Source organism: Hoplias malabaricus, chromosome 7 (genome assembly GCF_029633855.1).
Source record: "Hoplias malabaricus isolate fHopMal1 chromosome 7, fHopMal1.hap1, whole genome shotgun sequence".
In the NCBI taxonomy this organism is placed as follows: domain Eukaryota; kingdom Metazoa; phylum Chordata; class Actinopteri; order Characiformes; family Erythrinidae; genus Hoplias; species Hoplias malabaricus.
The window spans coordinates 19,599,292-19,621,606 of NC_089806.1; the positions used below are offsets into that span (position 1 = coordinate 19,599,292).

General features: G+C 37.7%; 1 long non-coding RNA gene across 1 annotated transcript in view; it reads left to right on the forward strand.

Moving 5' to 3' along the window:
- The first annotated feature begins 14,839 nt into the window (after positions 1 to 14,839).
- LOC136701497 (uncharacterized) overlaps positions 14,840 to 22,315 on the forward strand; it is an 83,757-nt gene continuing 76,281 nt past the window's right edge. The window contains exons 1-2 of the long non-coding RNA XR_010803808.1: positions 14,840 to 14,934; positions 15,850 to 15,976. This is a non-coding gene — a long non-coding RNA (uncharacterized lncRNA). The remainder of the gene's footprint in view (positions 14,935 to 15,849; positions 15,977 to 22,315) is intronic.

Consider the following 22,315-nt stretch of genomic DNA (forward strand, 5'->3'; position numbering starts at 1 on the left):
AGAATTGCTGTAAGAATGCCTTTAGTGTCCCTATGGAAGATAAAAAAAAGCAATATACAAAACCTCTCAGGTGGACAATTCATTTATCCATTCATTCTCTGCAACTGCTTCATTCTGTTCAGGGTCGCAAGTTCTTTTCAACTGTAATTACATAGAGGTTTATGAGTGATTAAAAATGAGTTTTTGTGAGGCCATCCATCATTTTCACTCAGAATGACCATTAGGTACTTTTTATTTTGTTTGTTGAAGAGAAAAAGCTTTGAGGCTCAGCAACCAAATGTTAATGTGTCCACGCTTTGTCTTTATTATTATATGGCCATTCTTCTCAGTAAATCATCTTTCAGTGTAATTTGCAGTTAAAGTTTCCAAATCTCCAAAGTGCTGAGTTTTGCTGGGGTTTTTTCTGCATGTTGTTGTTGCTTGATGTTTGAAGTAATTCAAAACACATTCAATGATGCTGAGGTTTGAGCTCTATTGTGCCCCTTTTCTTCTTCTTACTTCTTTATTTTTTTACAGATTGATGACACTTACATATTAGACCAACAGACCCTCAAACACATTTAGATGTTTTTTAAATTATTATTATTTCTTTCAAGATCTGAAGTGTTATTTTGTCCTAGCTCTCAAAGTCAAGGTTTGAGCACTGTAAATATGATAAGTTTAGTTTTCCCTTTTTTGTTAACCTTTGATACCTTTTTAAACTACTTTTTCACTTACAAGCTTTGGCTTTCCCCTCACAATGTCTGAAATTTCTTAAATAATGTCTCCTGACTTGAACTTTATGGTTGTTTTGGCTGTAAATAAATAAAGACTGATTTCTTACATTTTCAGAAATGCCATGTGTTTCAATGTTACAGATGTTACAAAGAATTTCTAACTGTGAAATATTTTTTCCCAAAAGACTCACAGGCCAAAACAATTACAGAAGTTTGACGGAACTCACCCAAATCCTCCAGCTTCTAAGATAATGTAAAGCCTCCTGAGTGGTGAGAATTTATACAAGCTCAGATCCTCAAGTTGCCTTTCAAAGGCTGAGAGGTAGAGCACAAACAGTCAGTCGGTCTCCAGCTCCATTGCTCTTGATCCAACAGGAGTGTGTGTGTGTGTGTGGTTGGCTGCTGGGGAAAAGTCTGTGCCTCTGTCTGCTAACTAGTTGAAGAAGGGGCGGGAGTGTTTTGAAAAGGAACTCAAAGATTTCTTTCTTTTGAGGTAAAGAGAGAGAGAGAGAGAGAGAGAGAGAGAGAGAGAGAGAGAGAGAGAGAGAGAGAGAGAGAGAGAAGAAAGACAAGGAAAAGAGAGGGAGAGAAAAAATGTATGGTGGGGGGATAATCTAGTTCACATCTGTGCTGAGCTTTTCTGATGAAGAATTGGAGTCAGTGGACCAAGGGAATAGGCCTCTTTATGACCCTCCGAAGTGTTCCTCAGCCGGTGGTTTTAATAGCATATTAAAGCAGAGCTGGTGAATCTGAAATGCAACAAACTGAGATCATTAAATGCAATAACAGCAAGAAACAAAATGGTACTTTAGGAAAACAATTACAGTCAACATTGTGTGTGAATATGCGGATGGGGAGCTGTAAGGGAGAGACTGTGCCTGAGGGAAATTCTATGGGAACCCTTGTTCTCCACTTGTGCCCAGTGCAAACAGCTGGGGCTACAATACTGACAAATGTATTCAGCAAAGCAGTGAGCATGAGACCTAACTACAGAAATACAACACTGGCTGTAAACCTGAACTAAGCTTGGAGAAGTCTGAAACTGTTAAAACTAATAGAGCACATTATTTGTGTAGAACAGGCTGTACTGTGGTTCCAGCAGTTTGCAGGTCAATGCTATAAAACACTGGAGAGAGAATAAAACTGGACAGAGAGCAAATATATCTCCTGGATTTGAGACCATCAGATGTGAGACAAAATGTCCAAAGGTGCCCAAACACCCTTCAAATTACAGAATTCAGTTACAAACCCTGTTTCTGGAAAACTTTGGATTTTTGTAAAATGCAATTCAAGCAAGAATCTGTGATATGTTCATTCTGTTAAACCTCTTTTACTGATAAAATACAAAGAAGAATGTCCACTGTTTTCGCAGATCAACTTGACTGTGTTTTGTAAAGGTAATAAACTTTAGAATTTGATGACTAAAACACATTCTAATAAAAATGTTGGGACAGAGGAAGGTTTACCTCTGTTTTACATCTCATCCTGTATTAATTACACTTAGTAATTGTTTGGAAACTGAGTATACCAACTGAAAAATAATTATTTTATGATGTGCCATAAAAAAAACAGACCTGGGCTGCAGGCATGACATTCACATATGTGCATTCTCTGTCTATGAAAACACAATGCTGTACACATACAGAATGAGGCTGGCTTTGTCTTTCTCAAATAACCATGGACATCCTGGGAAAGGTGTCATCTTATTGGCTGAATATGCCTCTCTATAATCCATATATACATATAGGCCTTCACTTATATCGATATAGATACCTTCACACATATACGAGCCACCCATTCCATGGGCACTGATGCATCCTCATACCTTGACAAATGTTGAGTTTTGCACCTTTGCTGGTAACAGTCAGCATGGTCCCTTTTGTCTCTCGCACAGAGAATGTAACTTTTCCATGAACAATGTGAAAAATGGACTTTCAGAGTTGAGCTTCAACCAGAGTTGAGAACTTGCCAGCATTTCTGCTTAGAACTGGCTATATCAGTTCTATACCATTTCTGCAAACACAATTGACTGTATTAAGTGACGTATTTTGAAGGAACACCTTGTTCTCCTTCAGGCCTGAGGCACTTGCAGGTCCACGCAAAACAAGCAAATTTGGCCTGGTCAACTAGCATACTCTGCTAGAGTGGGTGGAGCAAACCAGCAGTGGGTGGTCCCACTGGTCCTGCCCACACTGGGCAGAGTTTAAGGCATGCAGGCAGGAGACTCACCCAAACTGACAGCTCGGGTAACCTCAGCACCACCCACACTGGGAGGAAGAGGCAGATGCATTAGCATCTGCCTCACTCCCAAATTTTGAGCTGGATTACTTGAAAATGATCTGTGTGATTTTAATGATCACTATATGGATTGTATATAAGGTTGTGCAGATTGTTTTGGAAGTTAAAGCATTACTGATTTATGACAAAATAACAGAAAATCGGGCTCAATATTCAGCAGGTTGAGGTGCAGCCTTTGCTGACACGGCTGCTACTCTATAGCTGCATCTCTACGAAAAATTACGACTTAAAGAACTGGATTCTCTGCAGCAGATTTTTTTAAAAATGGCATATCATATACATATACACAGCCATATTATCACTGACCAGAATTAGCTGTCATTCTACATTCAGCAGAGCATTTCACCAAACAGAGAATGTATTGGGTCAAAGTTACAGTGACATCTACTGGACAGAATATCGATAAGACCTTCACATACAACAAATATGAGCCAAAATATTCAGTCTTGGGCTTTGGTAGATATATTTGTCACATTTGATTTAAATGAGCAATCTGTCATTTATTAAAGTCTTGTTTACATTATACTAACATAGTGGTCTAAATGTATCAAAAAGTCTGTATGTGTATATATATATATATATATGATTGCATCTTTAACTCTACTTTGCCAGGAGAGGAGACATGATCCTCGTGTTTGAAAGATGTTGAGTTATCACACACATGCAGGAGAGGTTAATTAAATGTTACTTTCCTTTAGCATGTTTAGATTTTTCTCTCCATATGTTTCATCCAAATCAAGAACTTTGCCTTTGCCTGAAGTGCCAAATGGTGAAGTGGAATTATTGCCAAATCAGATCCGGTCACAAAATTAACCCAAGGATTTAACTGACTGTGCTCTTTCTGAAAATGCATCTGCTAGTTTTTTGTGTTCTAATGATGTTCCATATACTGTACATATCAGGAGCAGATTGTGTACAGGTTTCTATCCACATATATAGGAGTATAGGAGATTTTTAATTGTAATAAACATTACAATGGTGCACTTTCAAAATACCAATTATTGTCCAAAGGGAAAAACGAAGTGTGCTAAATTGAAAATGATGAAAAACCAAATGTAAAAATGTAAATTGCATTATTTGGGGGAAAAAATGGAAATAAATGTTGTGTCACATTGGCACTCATTTAAAATATCTTTTTTCTTGCATTTTGTAGATACAAAGTTTATTCTTGTAATTATATAAATAGTGTAGTTCTTAAATCTTCTCAATTACTAAATACAGCATCTACATTATTTCTAAACTAAATAAGACCGTTGGATTGTTGCTTTTTTTTAGAAAGTACACTTAAATCTTTATAAGAACACTTGTTGGTGTATTTTGTAAAACTCGCAAAACACTGTGGAAGGAAATGGAGATAGTGGAGAACATACACAGGGACAAGAAAATAAACAAGTTGAGGGAGACTTGTACATTGTATAGCATATAGATGACTCACCTGCAAATCAGTTTAAAACCTGCATGAGCAGCACACTGAAAATTAATCACAGTGGAATACTGCTGGGGTTACAGAAGCAAAACCCAGAGCAAAGCTGCATAACTGTAGAATGGAACCCTTGCTTCTGGACCACAATATTACACAGGCCTTTTCACACCTACCTGGTTCCTGACTTGGATTTACAGTTCTGGGAATATTGCTATGGAAATTTAAAAAGACTTTCCACAAACTGTACAACAAGAACTCAAAATAAAAAGGCAGCATTTTGTAGTTGCATGGGTGGGGAATCGAACACTGCTCCACTCTGTGCTATGCACTATGCTACACAATCAAAACTGATAAGGTCTGAAAGGTAGAGATACCAATGTCACTTCTTTTGAATGCTGTGCATTTAATAAATAAACCCATGTCCTTAGAATACAGCCGGTGTGGTATATGTGTAACACAGCCACCTTGCATCTTGCAGCACAGTGTCTGATTTTCTGTAAAATAACTAAAATGTTAGATCTTTGGGAAACATGACTACAAAAGTAGCTGTTGAGAAAACTCTTAAGCAACATGTAAACTTCCCTACTATTCTGAGTTCACTCAGAAGTATCTTTTTTAGAGTACACTCACACATCTCAAAAGAACCATGCATTGAATTTTTTATTTTTTTTTCAGAGGAAACCAAGGGTGGTTCTTCCTGGGCAGTTATAACGAACCCCTTTTGGCCCATTATTAAGAGTGCAGAGGCAAACTTCAAGATCTAAGACTTTGATCAGAGTGCTGTGTATGAATAAAATCCTTTCAAAGAGTGAAATAGCAGCTTCCACTGAGCATGAATAAGGTTGGTATTCTAAGGTTAGATCTGAAAGTCCTTTCCCTGCTCTCTCTCTCTCTCTCTCTCTCTCTCTCTCTCTCTCTCTCTCTCTCTGACCTCTCATTCTTTTGATGTATTTGCACAAATGATCTCATATAATACAACAGTGGCTGCTAAAAGAGCTCTGTGGTCCAATGCAGGCAAGGAATACTCACACTAATCATTTGTGCTTTTGCTGCTTCTGAAGCTAAAGACCTTCAAACTCGTGCTGAATAAAAGTAAACCTTTGATTTTAAAGGGGATATCTATGATTGCAGGGTAATGCTGTTTTCTTTGGTTTGTTCACATTCAGAAGCTCAAGTAGAACAGTATGTCTGATGGAAAATAACAACTGTTGTTTATAGGTGACTTAAGTTTAATTTGTCTGTAAGTTTTATTAACTGTTTGAATTACCACAAAAACCTATTTGTAAATCGAGTTGTTTAGCTTTGTAGCACTTTGGGTAATGCAGTGCTTTACCTCCCAAATTTGGAGATATTCCAACTTAAGTGATCAGAAACAGCAGAAATGAGACAAGATTACCCTCCTACAGGGTAGGAATAGAGCAATATCCTCATGTTGGTTCATGTTTTTCAATGTTTGGAGTTCACTTCATTGTCAAAAAAAAAAATGCCTTCGCCTTTGCTCTGCTGTGAGCAGAGAGAGAGAGAGAGAGAGGAAGCCAGTGGACTGAGACACTTTTTTTTTTAACTGATTTACTGACACTGAGGCTTCATAAACACATTAGACTGGTTTTGAGCACGAGAAACGGACTGGAAAGCAGCAAATGGTGAGGAAATATCCTCAGAATTTAATAAAAAGTGTTTTTTAAATTAAAATCATGAATATCGCCTTTAAGCTGAAATATGCTTAGCATAGGTGTGTTTATTAGTCATGCTGAGAGGCTATCGTTCACCCTCAGCTTTTTACTAATGAAGCTTGCATGAGGTGCCAAATATGAGTGAGGTCTGAAAGACTCCAATGGCATAGAAGATGGAAAGTGATTGCATGTGGTAAGGTGGCTGCCAAAGTGCAATATTTGTTGCCTTCATTGATATAACTCAGTCATTTATAATGGAAACCGCACCTGTTTGGCTCATGATTTCCAGCCTCCATTAACAGCGAATGAAGGTTTTTTTTTTCTTATTTTTTTGTGATTTCAAATTTGTTGTAGGTCTCCTACAGGTGTTAATATCTCAAATTAATAGAGACAACACAAATTAATAATGATTTAGATAGCACACCTGAGTTTATGTTGCTGATTCAGTCCACTAATGTTGATACAGTCAGAGGTCAGTTTGAAGGAGATACTAGGGGTGTGCCATGTTACTGGATAAAGAAATACATAAAAGTAAAACTGCTCTCCACATTTTCAGATTGTTTGGATGAATATTATGTTCACTGTTCATATTTTAGTTCCTCCCCCATTTGAGATACACACATCAAGTGCCATTTTAAAGGAACTGAAAAGATACCACGTGCTGTCTTTGTAAGTCATTGTTAGATTGTGTGTAGGATGGGGGATTTTCACTGTTTAAAATTAAAGTAAATGTTGGGGGGATTACCATCCCAACATCACCCCCATTGTAAACTTTACACAATCTGACTACTGTTTACTAAACTGTCAGTGGCTGTAAGCCCTTAGAAAACCATATTAATCTCTCACTTTACTGAACAGTCAGGTTCAATACCTGTGGTTAATTATCATATTATATTGTGCTGTGTTGCAGTTCATTTTTTTAAATTAAGTTGACCCCATACCAGTAGAGAATAATACTGTGACTGTATTTTTTGTTCACCATATGTATAAACTGTATGGTAGGCACCATGTGCCCTTTCTGGTTAGAGAAAAATAAATAAAAATCCCTTCCTTAGAAATGTAATGTAACATTTAAGACATATAATTAGACATTAAGAGCACTGAGGGTGTATTTACACAGCTTGGTGGATGAAAGTCCATATTTTTATAGGAGTGTAGACTAGGAGATTCTGATTGAACTACTTGCTTTAGAGCTCTAAACTGTTATAGCCTTAGGGCCACTTAAATTCATCAACCACTTACTGTCTTCCTGCAAAGAATGATCTGAATTCAATTTAAAATCTCTCACTGGCAAAACTAAATTTATTTATACTCACAATATGCCTTAAAGGAACACAGCATAACATCAAACACTGATAAGACAAGGCGGAAGTCTGCTAAATGAAAGCCTCTGTTTTGTCTCTCAGGAAGCAGCGGATATAACAAGTCTCATTACTGATACAGTAACCAAACACATGCACCTTTTAGAGCTCACATCAGAATTCTGATCAGACTTTGAGTGTCTTCCAAAATCTTCCAAGCCTTTTCAGAGAGAAGAGAACATGTCATTCAAGAGCTTGACGGTCATCTGAAATGAAAGGGATTTTCACCCTCAGATCAGAAATCAAAAGTGATGTGAGTAAGCATGAAAGACAATGCTCTGCTCTGACAGGACCATCAGAATGCAGACTGCTGTTAATCACACTTGAAGTGTTTATATTAAATATGGCCAAAATTATTTTGACACCAACTCATTATTTTCATTATTTCCTCTGTTCCTAATCAAACATAAACTTATACATTTGTATAGCAGCCAACATCTCATTGCAATGTAAAGGTGTAGTGTAGTAAAGGCATCCTTAGCAGAGAAGGAAGTCACACTCTGCTCTGTTTTGCTGATCTCATGGCCTTACATTCACCCTCGAAGGCAGATAATCCCACCCTCGGGAAACTTGGGCCCTCCCCAATGACACCAACACTGGCCAAAACATTCATTAAGCAAGATTGCAGATACTGCTACCAAACTTTCATGATAACACAACCATCCACATATTCCTCAACTGAGAAAAACACAAGCTTCAAAATTATGGCTAAAACCATCAAAACCTCACAGAAATGTTCCAGCATCTAATGAAAAGCCTTCTTAGATGTCCACAGGTTGTTACTGTGACAAATGAGGTAAATTCTCAAGTAAAGTTTTAAAAGAAACAGGGCCTGCAAAATTTAGCCCATAGTATATTTATTCATTACATGTACAGTTGTCTCCAGGTGCTCCGGTTTCCTCTCACAGTCCAAAAACACACGTTGGTAGGTGGATTGGCGACTCAAAAGTTTCCGTAGGTGTGAGTGTGAGAGTGAATGTGTGAGTGTGTGTTGCCCTGTGAAGGACTGGCGCCCCCTCCAGTGTGTAGGCGCCCCCTGGACCCACCGTGGCCCTGAATTGGATAAGCAGTTACAGATAATGAATGAATGAATGAATGAATGAACATGTACAATGGTCTCTATTTAATGTGCTGATTATGAAATATTAACTGAACATTATGTAATATTTTTACCTTAAAATTACAGTAATATTACAGGAGAAAGAGTTAATATTGGACTGACTTTACTCAGTGAAGGGAGCGAAAAGAGACATGAGGATACATGCCGCCTTCTTGTTGGACTAGTAAGTAATAACATGTTGCATTTTTTGATGTGTTGCTGTGTTTGTGATAAGTTTTGTTGATGAAAGTGTTATGATCAGGTTTTTGAGAGTTACTGAGCAGTTAGCCAGGGTTTGCAGCAGCCAACTTTAGCCAGATTATACTCTGGTAATAAATGCTTTTCTGTAGTTGTGTTGTGGTTATAACAGCTATAGTACCACCAAAGTTACACAGCAGTATTTCAACATATGTAAACCTTTGTCATTATGTTATGTTCATTCATTTCCTTAGGTTTCTATATGTTTGTGTGTGTGAGAGAGTGGGTTTATCACTAGAACCCCCAGAACACCTGTCGTGACCGATGTGAATATGCCTCGGATCAGAAGCTGTGTGTGTGTGTGGGAGAGAGAGAGAGAGAGAGAGAGAGAGAGAGAGAATGAAAGAGAGAGAATGAAAGAGAGAGATGGGAAACGTGTTTGACTTTCACAACAGTAATGTAAACGTTAATTACTCTGAGTAACAGGTAGGGGGAGCCAAGGAAACAAAAAGGAAAGCCCATTCTTAGTATTATTTTAAGTGGAAGTCAAATAGCACTTGCTCCACGTAAAACTGAGACTGTTTAACTTAATTTATGAAGCTGTGTATGAGTTTGACAGGTTTTTGCCTGTTATTCTAATACTGTGAAACACTAGATATGTGAAAACCTTTTTTTTTTTTAAATTCCCAACTTGCAAAATCCTTACTGCCACCATAAATAAGCTTACATTGTACAGTATGTTACTTCTGTATATTCATAGAATTTGTTTTACCTCCTAAGGGTTATTATTCAATAACGTCATTCACTGCAAAGCCAACAAGTATGTAATAAAAAGTTGCTGGCCGATCCAGGCCATTGAAAAGGTCAGTTTAAAACATCTCAATTTGCTCAATGATTTTTTTGGATTAACTTGGAACCTGTTTTTTTTATTTATTTATTTATTTTTTTCTTTTTCACTTAGGAACAATATGCTTCAGACTTGGGTAAATTTAGCATGGTTTAAGAAGTTAGCAAGGAGAGTAACAGCTTTGGTGGTCTAACTGAAACATTATGTGTTGTTGTGTTCTGTTGCAGTCTGTTCTCGTCTCCCATTGCTCACAATACTGTGCCTGTCCAACACTGATTGGTCTCTCAAGGCTCAATTATAAACAGACAGATACCCTCAGGGCAGCACACAGTCTCACCTTGGCGGCTGAAAAAAAATAAAAACGCTGTGGGTCAGCATTGTTCCATGCACCCATATGGGTGTCATCCCCCCGGCTGTCAAAGTCAAAGGGCCAAAAAGTCAGCATCGTCTCCCCTTGTGCTTATGTCAGTTACGAGGCAGGTGTGGACAGTAAGCTTCAGTCATACATTACACCAGATTCAGACAGAATACGCTGTGTTTAAAGCTGCTAAAATATACTACAGCTTTATAATAATTATACAATTGTCTCTGGTTTAAAAAGCTGGAATATACTAATGGATCTCATTTAACATCTGCCGCAAAGTCAACCTGAAATCAAAATGGACAATTTTTTAAAACTTATTAACTCCTTAGGTTCGGCTTTGTTTCACTCATCTCTTGATGTACTTTTTCATACTCTCTTTCCAGTTTGGAGTGGTCGTAAAAAAATAGATTTGCTCTTTATTTCACAGACAACCACGTTTCATGTAAAGGTAATTGAGATTTTTCAGATATTAAAACATAAAACACCACTTCTCCACCTTAAAACAAAAAACATTTGAACACCTACGTACAGTCCAATCTAAGCTTGATCCAGTCATGTCCTATTCAAAATGATTTCCTAATTGAATTTCATGTTTCACATAAAAATACATCACACAGAGAGATAAATACATCCTGATTTCTAGTTGACTTTAAGAACAACTAACAAGCAGGGAATTATGTTCCCACCAAGCTTGAGGTTTGATGAGGTCGCTGATTTAAAGGAACTGCACAACAAATCAGAACATTAAAGCAAACACTTGGGCAATTCAGTGTAGACTAATAAGACTTGAGAGCTAATTGGAAGTATGTTAATTGTCTCCCAGTCCATTGCGCACAGTGCTAAAAACTCAACACGGCTCATAAAACTGCAGAGATTGAATGGGCTGATTGGCTGCGGTTCATATTTTCATACCTCATTTATTAAACTTTTATCACTCTTTTTCTTGCCCCTCTCCCTCCCCTTTTTCTTTTTGTTCATCTCTATCTTTTATGTAACTTCATTTTCAAATAATTTCACATTGATTCATGTTTTCAATGTCTGAAATAAAACTGTTCAATTTCCCTCCTATCCTCATGCTACAAAAACTAACTGAATTATTGCTCACCTCACAAACTTTTTTTTCTTCTTTCATTGTTATTGTTCCATGATCCTTACCTGTTTTTTAAATTAAGAAACAAATTATTATAGTTTTGAAAGCATTACACATTAAGCATTTGGTAGTTCTTCGGCCTTAGAAGTCTCCAGCTGCATAAATGCACCTGTCCTTGTGGTATTTTGCCCTTTGTGCCCATATTTTGGTCCCTGACACACACAAACACACACACACACACACACACACACACACACACACACGCACACACACACACACACGCACACACACACACACACTTCTCTAAATTTCCTGAAACATGTGATGATATTATTCCTGTAGAATTAAATTCATAAAATCACTGTAACTTCTCATTGCACCTTAATTGTTGGCTTATTCATTGGCTCATACTTTTTTGGCAAAAGTCTTGATACATCCTTGCTTATAAACTACCATACATATACATATATATAGCATGAATACCTCACTTGTTTAAGATGTTTAAGATTAAGGGTATGTTATTAGAATAAGGGTATAATATAAAGTTAATCAAGTTAAGAATTAATATCTAGAATTTTGATTATTTTCATTAGCATTTTATCTATTGACCCAGCTTTGCTTTTACTTGACTTTGTAGTTACAGCCAGAGCGAGATACATCAAAGTAGATACACTTTCAGACACAGCTAAGTATTTTGATAATCTTGTCATTCATGTAGACTTAAACAAACGACAACATTTGTCTTTGTCTTTCTTCGTCTATGTCCAAAACCAGAGATGATTTAAGATGAGAGAGGAACCAATTAGTTGGTATTATATGGAGCCAATCCACTAAATGCACCCGGAGTGCTCATATGTGCCTCGCTAAATGACTAATTGTTCCAAAAAGCATTTCTGACAGCATCGGAGCTGTGTAATTCATTTTATGGAGCAGCTGCTTAGGAAAGGGCCAGTGGCTAGTGAGGAAAAGGAATGAAACTCCTCATCCAATAGGTGATTTATCTCCTCACAGAGCACAAAGAAGGAAGATGGTGTGTTGTGTATATTTCAAATGGTGAGAACAGTGCATTATTACATTGGTTACACACTGTCAGTTTTCTGCCCAAGGTTAAAAGCCCACAGTAATCTCCAAAGATTGGGAAGACTTGAATAGAATACTATTGGAAGTTCATAAACACTATACCTAACTGAATACACAGTATATCTTTTATACTGACAGTGGCTCGGCATTACAACAACACAGAGATGACCAAGGGTGCCTCAGTGTTTTGGTACTGTCTAAAAAATTTTAATGGAAGTTTGTGCAAGGAAATTATTTTCAAGTCATTCCAGGTCATCTTCACTGGTCCATTCATTATGCTTTTTTTTACATAATACAAAGCTTGTATAAAGTTGTATTTTATCCACAAACACAAGTCTTTAAAAAATTCAAAAAGCAAAACACACATTCCATCATTAATTATTTCCCTAATTTTAATTAAATGAAATTCCAACTCTTTATATTCCCAGGAAAAATGACACAAGCAGAGTGATGGGTAAGTGAAAGATCCTAGGGATTAAAAAACGTTAGGAATGAATCTCTTATGGGAAATGTCAAGGCAACTGTTTAGCAGCAATGATCTCTGAAGCACAGAGCTGTGGAAATGTGCTCCTGTGCAGCTGTTCAGTCAGAACAGAATGCCTTTGTGTTTGTGTCTCAGTGGGCCTGAACAAACATAAGAGCTTTTAAGAAGCCCAGCAGGGCTCTGCTCCACCCAGAGCCACAGATGCAGAACCCCCTCCACAACACACACACACACCACCACCACCACCCAGGGCCATGAATCAGCTCTCTAAGTCAAAATTTACCTTTCTTCAAAATTAGGATTTTGTTGATATTCTGGATAAAAATAAGTCCTTTACTTTTCACTGTACCATGGACATGCAACTGACTCTTTGTGTGAATATGATCAACATGCTGTTTATAGAACTCATATCTGCACGCCATCGCCTTCCCTAATGTCGTTTATTTATTTCACAGATGTGTAAATAATATTTAGGCTTGTTGCTATCGATAAAACTGCATTAAATATACTACAACGAGAGGCAGATGTTACCTCTGCCTCGATAATGAGGGCACGAATAAGCAATGCAGATGCTCCACTTCTACGTCTTTCTCCAGAAGGACAGGGATATGGATTTAATTCAGAAAACTAATTATAAATTGTCCATGCAATGTATATATTCATGTGTGTTGAAGTGAATATCTGAAATTTATTGACAAAAGGGCTGTAGGGGCACAGATGATAGTTAGAGAGGTTTAACAGGTTCTTCTTGGTCAACTTCACATCTTTCTACCGAGTGATAAAATCAGGCTTAGATCCTACACACAGACCACACCAAAACACCTTGAATAAAACCTAAGGCAAATAGGTAATGCGTGTGTTAGGAATGAGATACTAAATAGGAAAAATTTAATTGCCTAAACAAACCAAATTACTGAGAATTTAATGTAATCTCTTTGGTGTTCACTGTCTGTCAAGTAGCTGACCTGCCTTTGACCTCACTGCACATCAATGCTTTGCATGGTTACTCAATGGTTACATGGCTACATGGTTGCTAATTTCACATACACTGAAAAATCTGCCAGGGTAATGGGTATTTGATGTTTTTATTTTTCTTCCAGTACTCTCTGGAGCAGCTGAACATGAGCTTATGATCATCATGCTGCCTGAACAATGTTCATCTTGCTACAACCAAAAAAAAAAAAGCCTTCTCAGAAAAGCAGAAGCTGTTACTGCAATAAAAGGGGACAGGCTACCTATTAATACTGTTCCTTTCAAAGGAAATAATAGAACAGCAAGTATGTTTGTGTGTTACAATCCATTTTTAACAGTTTCCCCAGTTCTTTCCAGAGATCTTTGCCCTACAGGTTATAAACCCTCGAGATGACGGTCACTGAATATCTTTAACAGAAACAATGTACAGACGTTTTGCCCAGGACTCTGGGGACGTGTGCCGTCTGCTCACTGTCTTGTCGAGTGTTATTGGAGTGCACTTGCTCTTAATGGTGTCAAGGACTTTGAACAGAAAAATGCAACCTTCTGCTGCCTCTCGGGTTACTGCACCTGCTCTCAAAACAAGCTGATGATACAGACTAAAGCCCAGCCTCTGTGACTGGATCATATATAACACTTAATACAGATGGCCATATGGTCACTCATTTGACTTTATATATTGTAACTGTGCTTGAGGACATATTATTACAAAGATACTGTAGACTACTGGCAGCTGGCAAACATCTACATTGACATTTAGAGAGCAATTACTATCTTTTTTTTTTTCAGATTATTAATTTTGTTTTTGTAAACATGAAATATTTTATAAGTGAGAACTATAAAAGTTTGTAGAAACTTACTCATCCAACATTTCCTCTGAAACCAAATATATTAATGAAGCTATTTCTCTTCTGGAAACAGGTTATGTATTTCTATGAGGAATTGGTGGCACTCAGCCTTGGGAACATTAGTGAAGCCAGGTACTGATGTTGACTGGTTAGTCCTTGGCATAGACCTTATTTATGCTGAGGACACTGGGGACTTATTCCCAGCACTTTCTGGATTGGTTGATTTAGTCTTCAACATTTGGAACGGTATTCTTGAAACATTTTGTATGCCAGCTTGCTGTAGATACCCATTCAAACACTCTGTGAAAAGTGTAATTAGTCAGCAATTTTATTATTTTTTTTGCCAGAACGCTTTCTGGTCTGGCCTAGAAGAGGCATATGCATACTGACACCTGATGTTGAAACGCGCATGCGCGAGTAGGAACCGTTAATTCAGTGTTTTACTGGAGCCTCGAACAGAAATGTGTTGAACGTTGTTGAGGTAATATTTATCACAGTCTCTTTATGTTTGTTGAATGTTACTGTGACACAGCCTATTGTTTTCTACTATATATTTAACGAAGAGAAAGTCATCTTGTCTGTCCCAATAACGACATAAATACACGGACACATCTCACCGTTACTGACTTTCTGACGAGTAAATTACATCTGCACGAATACTGACAAAATCTCTGGATTATTAAAGCCAAAACACCAGAGCGAGGTGTTACTCAAAACAAACGAGGCTATGAATTTATTACAGCACAGTCAGACCCTTATAGAAATGCCCTGTCCCTTTATCAAATGTAGATTACTTGGTTGATAAGGAGCTTGGTTTTGGAAATGTTCAAAAACAAGTAGAAAAAATGTGTATACAACTAATTTACAAAGACATTGATGTGAAGCACCAAAGCTTCTCCAGACCTTCCAATGACAAGGGTATGTATTTGGGGCTTTCCTGTTTTTGAAATGCCAGAAAACCCCCTGTGAAAATAGCTATCTATAGCTATCTATAATATCTATATGGCTAATGGCAGTCCGGCTAAACTATGCTTTTTTTAATGTAGTAAAAATTAAGTAATTCTGTGCTGTTTTCTGTTACAGCTATGTCTCAGTTCTGTGTTTTGTTTATGCCATGTGCTCATTTTTTTTATTTAATTTTTTTTTGCCATGTATTTCTGCTACTTTGTTTCTACAATAGTTACGCCCCCTACCTGTAGCCCTTAATTATCATGTGGCTGAAATTACAGGTGTTTTGTATCATGGTACGTCATGGTATCATTCATTCTGTTTAGTTTGGGTGGATCTATATTTATATAGTGTTTTGCCCTTCTTTATTCATTATTAAGTCTGTTTAATATGTTTGTTTCTCATCTTGTTTATTAATATTCTCGTCTGTGTTCTCATTTGTTTAAAGGTGCTATATCCGACATTCTGCAAATAGATGTCATGCTAGAACCCCAGAATCTCATGGCACAGCAGGCATTCTCCACTGGCGTCAAAGAAGAGTAGCAATGGTGTGACTGGGCACACTTAATAGGCAGGTAAGAAACAGCAGTTAAGCATTGAAGAAAATATTGTAGAGAAAGCATTTTCAGGCAGTTAGCTGACATGCAGGGCCCAGTAGCGCCAGTGAAAGCAGGTATCCCCAGTTCACCAGCACACCACACAGCACATGAAAAAGACAGCCTGCCGGGGTGCAGATCCCATAAATTTACTTAGGCATCAAGTAGAAGAAACAACAGATCAGAGTCATGATGGAGGCCTCTGGCAGTTCTTGGTGTTTTCTTTCTAAGAAAAGCTTGACCAATGTTCATTCTTGTTGTGTCTCCTTCTTTGTCAGAGGCCTTTTTTAGCTGAAGAGGTGAAAATTATGTTTGTTTTTCAGTGGAGGAACATCTGAACCTCAAAATTTTATACTGCAATCTGCTATCTTGCATGCAGATTGCGATGTGGGCTTTCATTGGCTGTTTCTCAATACCAAGAACAAAAAGAATGGACGTGTCATCCAGAAGAACCTTCTTGAGAAGAACATTCTTGGGAAGACACCTCACAAAAGCAAATTCATAATGCCACAGTGAATGATGGGATTTTCAAGTCATTATCATTGGCAAGTCATGAACAGATGCATCCTCGTTATTTTGGGTGGAGTGATTGCAACATCCAAGTGTTTTAACCGCTCCTTCTCTCTTGAGTACTGAAACATAATTTCAGCTGTGGAGGATGATGACAAGCCAGAAAATGAGAATGTAAAAACACACAAGAACACATATTTAGAATAAGCAATAAGGGCTAAAATGCACATGTGACCAGCACAGCTATGAAAACAGCATAGAACATCACACACACTTTTTATTGTGAAATTATGTTTAACTGACATGTAATAGGGAGAACCAGCTCAGCGAGTTGGTCATTGCTACAATGGGTTTAGCACTGCAGAAGTCACACTATGTAACTTTTGGAGGAGGGTATGAAAGCCCACCCCCTGACCCTCTGTATTTGTGTAGTTATGGTGCTGAATATGTGCAATACAGCTTAGTTTTGTCATTGCAAGAACATAGCAAAGGTTGCAGCAACAGAACTCAGAGCAGATGATGGAACTTGGTGGCTGAAGTTAATGAGTGGCATTTGGGTGAGGACAGACCCCCTCTCAGCCCCCACTTTGTAAGATTGCTGGGCTAATGGCTCAGAGAGGAGGCGCTGTGCCTTGGACACACTCGAGCTCCATTAAGCTGATTGCTGGCCCAGCATTTATGCTGGCAAACACTTCAGAGCGCTGTCTCAGTCAGGAAAACTGAAAATTTACTTCACTCTTTTTACCACTGCTCAGATAAAAAGCCTTTTGTAAGAACAGGCATATTTTGGTCAGGTTTTGGTTCTAAAGTTAATTTTTCCTATATTGTTATTTAGCATAAAGTTACCTACATGTTTTTTTTTTACCTCTTCTAAATTGGCCTAAGGTTTTTTAATGATTGTTAATCAATATCTACAGTTTCAGTGACTCTCAGGGCATCAAAGTAAACCTACCAAGAACAAGGGTCAGACTGTTCTCTCAAAGACAATCTGCAATGCTATAGAGCAGAAAGTCCACTTGGCTTGTATTGATTCTTTAAGTCCCCAGACAATGTGACCTACATTGGATTGTTTTGTTATTTTATTATTCTGTACAACAGAAGCCTCTCCTAAATCCAGCTGGGGTAAATCTAAAATTTGTCTTGAAGTCAGGTCAGCATTGTATCATCTTTACAGGACACCAAGCAACAAAATTCCTAACATATTGCTCTAGGAAGGGCTTTATGCCAGCCTTACATCAAATAACTTTTCAAGAGACTTCAGTGTCACAGACAAATGTCTGGGTTTGGATCAAAATCTGGAGTGTGTTGCTAGAGATGTGGCAGGCTCCCATCATCGGGATAATTTGGTGTAAGATGGTCAGAATAGCTGCCTAAGTCAGTCTTTTTCTAGTCTTGATATTAAAATCATTATCTGTGGTTTATGCAAATAATGACCCTGCATGCTCCCCAGTCTTTGCAACATCAAAGACTTCGACTAAAACGTACTGTATTTAAATGTGAGAGTGTCACAGTTTAATCTTTTAAAATACTTTTCAAATTCTGAAACGATCACTGGATTGGCAACACCTACCTTGTATCTACACTCACTGTCTATTTACAGTGGGGAAAATGTATTCATCATTCATTCATTCATTCATTCATTGTCTGTAACCGCTTATCCAGTTCAGGGTCACTATGGGTCCGGAGCCTACCCAGAATCACTGGGTGCAAGGCAGGGACACACTCACACACTCACACCTATGGACACGTTTTGAGTTGCCAATATGTTTTTGGACTGTCGGAGGAAACCAGAGTATCCGGAGGAAACCCACGTGGACATGGAGAGAGCACACCAAACCCCTCACAGACAGTCAAACAGATCCCTAGAGCTGTGTGACAGCAGCACTACCTGCTGCACCACTGTGCTGCCCTGGTGAAATGTATTGCTTATAGAAAAAGGAAAATATGGCAGTTTGTGAGCAGTGATTGCACCTTGCTGACAAAACAATCATAGAAAGGTGGCCCCGATCACATCATAAATGTAATAGGTTCATTTTTCAAGAGGGAGCTCAGTAAGGCAATTATGGCAATTGCTTTTGTATTTCTATCACAACGTCATAGTATTATACAGCACAATCATGGAGAGGAAAGGAAAGTCTCTGTAGTTGAGGTCAAGGTTTAAAAGCTAAGTGCGAGAAGCCTCAGGAGATCTATAACTGTGCCTGTTCCAGTTGCCAGACACAGCTCAATGTGTATTATACTCACCTGTTTCTTTTACATAATGCAATCCTTGTGGTGAGACTAGGTTTTATATAATGATTTACAGTTTTACTCGCAACCCGTGGCAGTTTGTAGATGTTGTATTTTGTGTTAAAATAGTCCTTGGCTGGAAAGGATATTGCCTAGATATGCAAGGACAGGAATATGTCCCCATTTATTACGTTATCTGTGTGCAATTTGATTACACAGTGTTTAAGAAATGTCTCAGTAGCTGCGGTAACAATTCCTTTACACTTCCCACTGTTTAATACTCTTTGACCAGTTAGCAGATATTTCCATGGACATATACAAACAGGCTAATATTATTTATTTCCTAAACCAAAGACACAAGAGGAGAGATAGATCTCAATTAAACCGTCTGGGAAACAATGAGTAAAGTCAGGGTTACACTATATGACATTTGGCCTGACTTTAACACCAGTGGAGTTAACAGTTGGAGGAAAAGTGTGCGAGTTGGGTGTCTAATTCTTTCCAACTTATGTAATCCTGTAAAGCTCAAGTCTAAATGGATCCTTTCAACAGTCAATGAAAACACAGTGCAACAACACAGGAGGGATAGAGAAAATTGACATTGTGTTTACATGTGCCATGGAGCTCTTCATGGATAGTAGCGCAAACAATAGCAGCTGCAGTTTTTTGTATTTCCATGTTTGTCTGGTCTGTGTCTCCTAGGTAACACGAGTTACATGTTTGGTTGTGTGTTTGGTCCATTTGAGCAGGAGGTTGGAGACGTTATCTCCAGTCAGTTGTTTTATGGCTGGAATTTTTCCAGTCTCTATAAAAAACATGAACAGTCATGTAGTGTGAGTTACCAAGTCTGCTTATAGTCTTTAATAGTTGTGCAGTTTATCCAAGGTGTTAACCAACAGTTTGACAGTTATTAGACTAATTAGCTAATTTGATGGGTGTAAGCCATCCTACATAGGTGTGTATTTATCAAACTGCATAGGAAAAAATGATAAGAAATATAATGACAATAAATTGCTATTTAAGAAGCATATAGGTTGAACAGATTTATTTTACGTGGCAATATATTTTATTTTGTGAATAAGCAGCCCACTCCTAAATGAATAACAATTCTGTCCCTTCACTCTCTCAATGAGGAGGAGAGTGCTGGAGTAAACCAGCAATGTGAGTACAAAACATAAGCTTCAAAATGATACAAAATCAAGGGACAGGCTGTGACAGGTTAATCAGCGCTAGCTCGCTAACACAAAGTATTTAACCGGCACATTCAAATTATAGTTGAATGTAAATTAAATGTTATACAGAAAATTCACATTAGCATATAGTTACCCACCTTAGAGGACACTATGAAGAAAATATTTATATTGTGTTTATGGCCCCATCTTGTCTACTGTGGGTGTTTATTGGTCAGTCATAAAGTAGCTGTTGTACTGCACACTATTATGTTTTTCCTGGTACAATTATCATGGGTCTTTTTTCATTTCATTGTCTAGAAATATATGAAATATATGATTAATTTCTTGAATTCATTCTCATCACTAGAGGCTATACTGTAGACTTTTTATTTCCTCTGCCACGGAGATCACTGAATGTCAACTTGATATGATTTATGTCTTTTTTCGTGAGTACATACCTTGTGTTTTACAACTCTAGTTTAGTTGTGTCTTCTTCCTCCCACTTGCCCCAATTCATGTCTTCCATGAGCTTAAAGAATGCTTAGCACACTTTCAAGGGCAGTTTCATCATCTTTTTTGTGATGCCTCTTCAGTTTTTATCATTAAAGCACAGGTACGGACGAAGGTTTCATTGGAAATCCATCTCCATTCCTGTCCAAGAAACTAGAAAATCATTAATGAATTATAAGGAGAGTGTCACCACAGGCATAAATCTGCATGGGACCTATTGTAATTCTGTGTGTCCTTTTAAGAGGTTTAAGAATGACATGAGAGGTTGGCCGTGAGTTGATTTGGGATTTGGATGGTGGATCATTCTCAGTGCTGCAGTGACACTGAAGTGGTGGTGTGTTAGTTAAGACTGGAATAGACACAGCAGCACTGCTGGAGTTTTTAAAGCCCTGAGTGCTCTGTGGTAGTCTTGTGGGGGTCCTGACCATTGAAGAGCAGGGTGAAATGTCAGTGTGAAAAACGGACTGCTGTCTGCAATTGTAGAACTACAAAATGTTCCTTTATGGTCAGTGGAGCTGAGAGAATGGACAATGTGTGTAGAAGCAAGGAGATGTACATAATGTTATGATTGTTTAGTTATACAAATATTTTCTAACTGACTGGCAAGTTATCAAAATGTTAGATCTAACTGAATACAGTGATCCCTCGTTTTTTGCGGGGGATGCGTTCCAAGACCACCCGTGAAAAACGAATTTCCGAGAAGTAGAGAAAAGATATTTATATCTATATCATATTGGGGCTAGCGCGCAGGTCAGTAATGTTAACAGTACAGTGTTCCCTCCTTTTTCTGTGAATTTCAGTGAAATAGAGGAAATATATATATTTTTTATGTATTTAACGAGTATTTGGACTTTTAAAAACCTCCCTGTTACTGTTAACAACCCACCCTTTGCATTAAACAGTCATTCTATAATGTTCTTCAGCTGGAACTACATGTGATATCCCACCAGTTTCTTTAATAGAGTAATTCCTAGGCTGTGATTTAGCGTAATTAAATTTCACTCAAATGTGGACATGAACAATACATGTACTGTATGTAAAAAATACTTGTAAATTATATATTTTGTCACCTACAGGCCTAGTCTACTTCATGTAAATAATAAAACATATACTTTTAATTTACACACCGAGGCGTGTGGCTGACATTCTCTCGACAAAGGATGAGTACGCGGGTAGCTTACACCCGTGTTTTCACTACGGTATCGCATCCGATGTTGCTGATTTTTTTTGTTTGTTTGTTTTTTGTTAAATCACACTTGTTTTGTTGTTTCAAGGCTAGACAAGTGTTTATTATTAATATTTGATAGGATTTTTATGAAAACCTTTTGGGTGTTCATTATAGAGAGAGACAAAGGGACAAAATGGGGCAGATGAAAGTATTAAATTATGCACCAATCACATTCGTCGTCTCTCCAATTGCCCCAATCACAAGTCGACTTACAACGCACTATGTCAGCAAGAAGTTACTGTGCAGTATAATGCATGTCGTCTGCTACCAAGAGGATGCACAGGGTCTACTACATTATTCAAATTAATAACATATAAAATAATAAATGAACTAAAAAGAAGAGGAAAAGGATTTGAAAACGAAATCATAAAGATTTGTGCACTCTTCTTTGCTGACAACGGGCAAAAAATATAGAAGAATTTTATGAAATTTCAATGGATTTAATGAAATATTTTGGCTATTCATCTTTCACGGTTTTCCTAGATTTTCCCTCAACATCCGCGATATAGCGGCCATAAGCCCCCTTGAAAAAACCCGCTTAGTAGCGAATCCGTGAAAGATGAACCACGAAGTACATTTAGTTTAACCTGTTTACATTACTTTCTTACATTACTTCAGATTATGTTTGTAAACAAAAAGAAAAACAAAACTCTTGACAAAGTAGGCCTT